At 44.4% G+C, this 4975-nt stretch overlaps 7 non-coding genes across 7 annotated transcripts; all 7 read right to left on the bottom strand.

The window, feature by feature from the left end:
• Positions 1 to 613: 613 nt before the first annotated feature.
• On the bottom strand, positions 614 to 732 carry LOC130396316 (5S ribosomal RNA). Its single transcript, XR_008898967.1, has one exon. It is a non-coding gene; the product is annotated as a 5S ribosomal RNA (ribosomal RNA).
• A 529-nt stretch (positions 733 to 1261) lies between these two features.
• LOC130396315 (5S ribosomal RNA) lies at positions 1262 to 1380 on the bottom strand. The gene has a single exon (XR_008898966.1). It is a non-coding gene; the product is annotated as a 5S ribosomal RNA (ribosomal RNA).
• Positions 1381 to 1909: 529 nt separating this feature from the next.
• On the bottom strand, positions 1910 to 2028 carry LOC130396313 (5S ribosomal RNA). Its single transcript, XR_008898964.1, has one exon. It is a non-coding gene; the product is annotated as a 5S ribosomal RNA (ribosomal RNA).
• A 529-nt stretch (positions 2029 to 2557) lies between these two features.
• On the bottom strand, positions 2558 to 2676 carry LOC130396312 (5S ribosomal RNA). Its single transcript, XR_008898963.1, has one exon. It is a non-coding gene; the product is annotated as a 5S ribosomal RNA (ribosomal RNA).
• Positions 2677 to 3205: 529 nt separating this feature from the next.
• Positions 3206 to 3324, bottom strand: LOC130396311 (5S ribosomal RNA). The gene has a single exon (XR_008898962.1). It is a non-coding gene; the product is annotated as a 5S ribosomal RNA (ribosomal RNA).
• Positions 3325 to 3853: 529 nt separating this feature from the next.
• On the bottom strand, positions 3854 to 3972 carry LOC130396310 (5S ribosomal RNA). The gene has a single exon (XR_008898961.1). It is a non-coding gene; the product is annotated as a 5S ribosomal RNA (ribosomal RNA).
• Positions 3973 to 4501: 529 nt separating this feature from the next.
• LOC130396309 (5S ribosomal RNA) lies at positions 4502 to 4620 on the bottom strand. The gene has a single exon (XR_008898960.1). It is a non-coding gene; the product is annotated as a 5S ribosomal RNA (ribosomal RNA).
• Between the last annotated feature and the right edge of the window lie 355 nt (positions 4621 to 4975).

Here is a 4975-nt window from a genome sequence, read left to right as displayed (position 1 = left end):
ATCCAAGTACTAACCAGGCCCGACCCTGCTTAGCTTCCGAGATCAGACGAGATCGGGCGTGTTCAGGGTGGTATGGCCGTAAGCAATTAGTGCAGGCGCAAAACCAGGTTTTATACAGTAGCACATAAGGAGTGAGAAAGCTGCTGAGGCTCGACGTTACACTCTTACAAAAACAATCATTAGTTAGATATAAACGGCAGTAATTGATTCAGTAGGACTCCTTATCCATGTAAACGATCATTGTGACATCTGAATTCATTAATTATCTGAAATACACTGCGTGTGCGTGTGATGTTAAATGTTTGAACCAAGGTTAACGGTTAAAGTGTCAGAGAATGGGTGGTGATTTTTTGACGTCCTCCCATGATCTGAAGTGAGCGTGCGTGTTTGTGTTGGTGAAAGTTTAAGAAATGTACAACTGTCGGTTCAGCTCTCTGGTGCTCCCTGCTGGCAGTATCACTATACTGTCCTCATGTTTCACAAAAATAGTTTTGAGAGACGTTGTCAGTTTTTGTATGTTGCTTAAATCCTCCAAAGCGGTTGGCAGTAAACATCAGGTCACGGTACGCCACGGTAGGCCACGGAGGCAATGAGCTCGAGTTGAAAAAGAAAAAGCTTACAGCACCTGGTATTCCCAGGCGGTCTCCCATCCAAGTACTAACCAGGCCCGACCCTGCTTAGCTTCCGAGATCAGACGAGATCGGGCGTGTTCAGGGTGGTATGGCCGTAAGCAATTAGTGCAGGCGCAAAACCAGGTTTTATACAGTAGCACATAAGGAGTGAGAAAGCTGCTGAGGCTAGACGTTACACTTTTACAAAAACAATCATTAGTTAGATATAAACGGCAGTAATTGATTCAGTAGGACTCCTTATCCATGTAAACGATCATTGTGACATCTGAATTCATTAATTATCTGAAATACACTGCGTGTGCGTGTGATGTTAAATGTTTGAACCAAGGTTAACGGTTAAAGTGTCAGAGAATGGGTGGTGATTTTTTGACGTCCTCCCATGATCTGAAGTGAGCGTGCGTGTTTGTGTTGGTGAAAGTTTAAGAAATGTACAACTGTCGGTTCAGCTCTCTGGTGCTCCCTGCTGGCAGTATCACTATACTGTCCTCATGTTTCACAAAAATAGTTTTGAGAGACGTTGTCAGTTTTTGTATGTTGCTTAAATCCTCCAAAGCGGTTGGCAGTAAACATCAGGTCACGGTACGCCACGGTAGGCCACGGAGTCAATGAGCTCGAGTTGAAAAAGAAAAAGCTTACAGCACCTGGTATTCCCAGGCGGTCTCCCATCCAAGTACTAACCAGGCCCGACCCTGCTTAGCTTCCGAGATCAGACGAGATCGGGCGTGTTCAGGGTGGTATGGCCGTAAGCAATTAGTGCAGGCGCAAAACCAGGTTTTATACAGTAGCACATAAGGAGTGAGAAAGCTGCTGAGGCTCGACGTTACACTTTTACAAAAACAATCATTAGTTAGATATAAACGGCAGTAATTGATTCAGTAGGACTCCTTATCCATGTAAACGATCATTGTGACATCTGAATTCATTAATTATCTGAAATACACTGCGTGTGCGTGTGATGTTAAATGTTTGAACCAAGGTTAACGGTTAAAGTGTCAGAGAATGGGTGGTGATTTTTTGACGTCCTCCCATGATCTGAAGTGAGCGTGCGTGTTTGTGTTGGTGAAAGTTTAAGAAATGTACAACTGTCGGTTCAGCTCTCTGGTGCTCCCTGCTGGCAGTATCACTATACTGTCCTCATGTTTCACAAAAATAGTTTTGAGAGACGTTGTCAGTTTTTGTATGTTGCTTAAATCCTCCAAAGCGGTTGGCAGTAAACATCAGGTCACGGTACGCCACGGTAGGCCACGGAGTCAATGAGCTCGAGTTGAAAAAGAAAAAGCTTACAGCACCTGGTATTCCCAGGCGGTCTCCCATCCAAGTACTAACCAGGCCCGACCCTGCTTAGCTTCCGAGATCAGACGAGATCGGGCGTGTTCAGGGTGGTATGGCCGTAAGCAATTAGTGCAGGCGCAAAACCAGGTTTTATACAGTAGCACATAAGGAGTGAGAAAGCTGCTGAGGCTCGACGTTACACTTTTACAAAAACAATCATTAGTTAGATATAAACGGCAGTAATTGATTCAGTAGGACTCCTTATCCATGTAAACGATCATTGTGACATCTGAATTCATTAATTATCTGAAATACACTGCGTGTGCGTGTGATGTTAAATGTTTGAACCAAGGTTAACGGTTAAAGTGTCAGAGAATGGGTGGTGATTTTTTGACGTCCTCCCATGATCTGAAGTGAGCGTGCGTGTTTGTGTTGGTGAAAGTTTAAGAAATGTACAACTGTCGGTTCAGCTCTCTGGTGCTCCCTGCTGGCAGTATCACTATACTGTCCTCATGTTTCACAAAAATAGTTTTGAGAGACGTTGTCAGTTTTTGTATGTTGCTTAAATCCTCCAAAGCGGTTGGCAGTAAACATCAGGTCACGGTACGCCACGGTAGGCCACGGAGTCAATGAGCTCGAGTTGAAAAAGAAAAAGCTTACAGCACCTGGTATTCCCAGGCGGTCTCCCATCCAAGTACTAACCAGGCCCGACCCTGCTTAGCTTCCGAGATCAGACGAGATCGGGCGTGTTCAGGGTGGTATGGCCGTAAGCAATTAGTGCAGGCGCAAAACCAGGTTTTATACAGTAGCACATAAGGAGTGAGAAAGCTGCTGAGGCTCGACGTTACACTCTTACAAAAACAATCATTAGTTAGATATAAACGGCAGTAATTGATTCAGTAGGACTCCTTATCCATGTAAACGATCATTGTGACATCTGAATTCATTAATTATCTGAAATACACTGCGTGTGCGTGTGATGTTAAATGTTTGAACCAAGGTTAACGGTTAAAGTGTCAGAGAATGGGTGGTGATTTTTTGACGTCCTCCCATGATCTGAAGTGAGCGTGCGTGTTTGTGTTGGTGAAAGTTTAAGAAATGTACAACTGTCGGTTCAGCTCTCTGGTGCTCCCTGCTGGCAGTATCACTATACTGTCCTCATGTTTCACAAAAATAGTTTTGAGAGACGTTGTCAGTTTTTGTATGTTGCTTAAATCCTCCAAAGCGGTTGGCAGTAAACATCAGGTCACGGTACGCCACGGTAGGCCACGGAGGCAATGAGCTCGAGTTGAAAAAGAAAAAGCTTACAGCACCTGGTATTCCCAGGCGGTCTCCCATCCAAGTACTAACCAGGCCCGACCCTGCTTAGCTTCCGAGATCAGACGAGATCGGGCGTGTTCAGGGTGGTATGGCCGTAAGCAATTAGTGCAGGCGCAAAACCAGGTTTTATACAGTAGCACATAAGGAGTGAGAAAGCTGCTGAGGCTCGACGTTACACTTTTACAAAAACAATCATTAGTTAGATATAAACGGCAGTAATTGATTCAGTAGGACTCCTTATCCATGTAAACGATCATTGTGACATCTGAATTCATTAATTATCTGAAATACACTGCGTGTGCGTGTGATGTTAAATGTTTGAACCAAGGTTAACGGTTAAAGTGTCAGAGAATGGGTGGTGATTTTTTGACGTCCTCCCATGATCTGAAGTGAGCGTGCGTGTTTGTGTTGGTGAAAGTTTAAGAAATGTACAACTGTCGGTTCAGCTCTCTGGTGCTCCCTGCTGGCAGTATCACTATACTGTCCTCATGTTTCACAAAAATAGTTTTGAGAGACGTTGTCAGTTTTTGTATGTTGCTTAAATCCTCCAAAGCGGTTGGCAGTAAACATCAGGTCACGGTACGCCACGGTAGGCCACGGAGTCAATGAGCTCGAGTTGAAAAAGAAAAAGCTTACAGCACCTGGTATTCCCAGGCGGTCTCCCATCCAAGTACTAACCAGGCCCGACCCTGCTTAGCTTCCGAGATCAGACGAGATCGGGCGTGTTCAGGGTGGTATGGCCGTAAGCAATTAGTGCAGGCGCAAAACCAGGTTTTATACAGTAGCACATAAGGAGTGAGAAAGCTGCTGAGGCTCGACGTTACACTTTTACAAAAACAATCATTAGTTAGATATAAACGGCAGTAATTGATTCAGTAGGACTCCTTATCCATGTAAACGATCATTGTGACATCTGAATTCATTAATTATCTGAAATACACTGCGTGTGCGTGTGATGTTAAATGTTTGAACCAAGGTTAACGGTTAAAGTGTCAGAGAATGGGTGGTGATTTTTTGACGTCCTCCCATGATCTGAAGTGAGCGTGCGTGTTTGTGTTGGTGAAAGTTTAAGAAATGTACAACTGTCGTTTCAGCTCTCTGGTGCTCCCTGCTGGCAGTATCACTATACTGTCCTCATGTTTCACAAAAATAGTTTTGAGAGACGTTGTCAGTTTTTGTATGTTGCTTAAATCCTCCAAAGCGGTTGGCAGTAAACATCAGGTCACGGTACGCCACGGTAGGCCACGGAGGCAATGAGCTCGAGTTGAAAAAGAAAAAGCTTACAGCACCTGGTATTCCCAGGCGGTCTCCCATCCAAGTACTAACCAGGCCCGACCCTGCTTAGCTTCCGAGATCAGACGAGATCGGGCGTGTTCAGGGTGGTATGGCCGTAAGCAATTAGTGCAGGCGCAAAACCAGGTTTTATACAGTAGCACATAAGGAGTGAGAAAGCTGCTGAGGCTCGACGTTACACTCTTACAAAAACAATCATTAGTTAGATATAAACGGCAGTAATTGATTCAGTAGGACTCCTTATCCATGTAAACGATCATTGTGACATCTGAATTCATTAATTATCTGAAATACACTGCGTGTGCGTGTGATGTTAAATGTTTGAACCAAGGTTAACGGTTAAAGTGTCAGAGAATGGGTGGTGATTTTTTGACGTCCTCCCATGATCTGAAGTGAGCGTGCGTGTTTGTGTTGGTGAAAGTTTAAGAAATGTACAACTGTCGGTTCAGCTCTCTGGT

This window comes from Gadus chalcogrammus, chromosome 12 (assembly GCF_026213295.1).
Source record: "Gadus chalcogrammus isolate NIFS_2021 chromosome 12, NIFS_Gcha_1.0, whole genome shotgun sequence".
Lineage (NCBI taxonomy): Eukaryota > Metazoa > Chordata > Actinopteri > Gadiformes > Gadidae > Gadus > Gadus chalcogrammus.
This window is presented reverse-complemented; position numbering and strand designations above follow the sequence as displayed.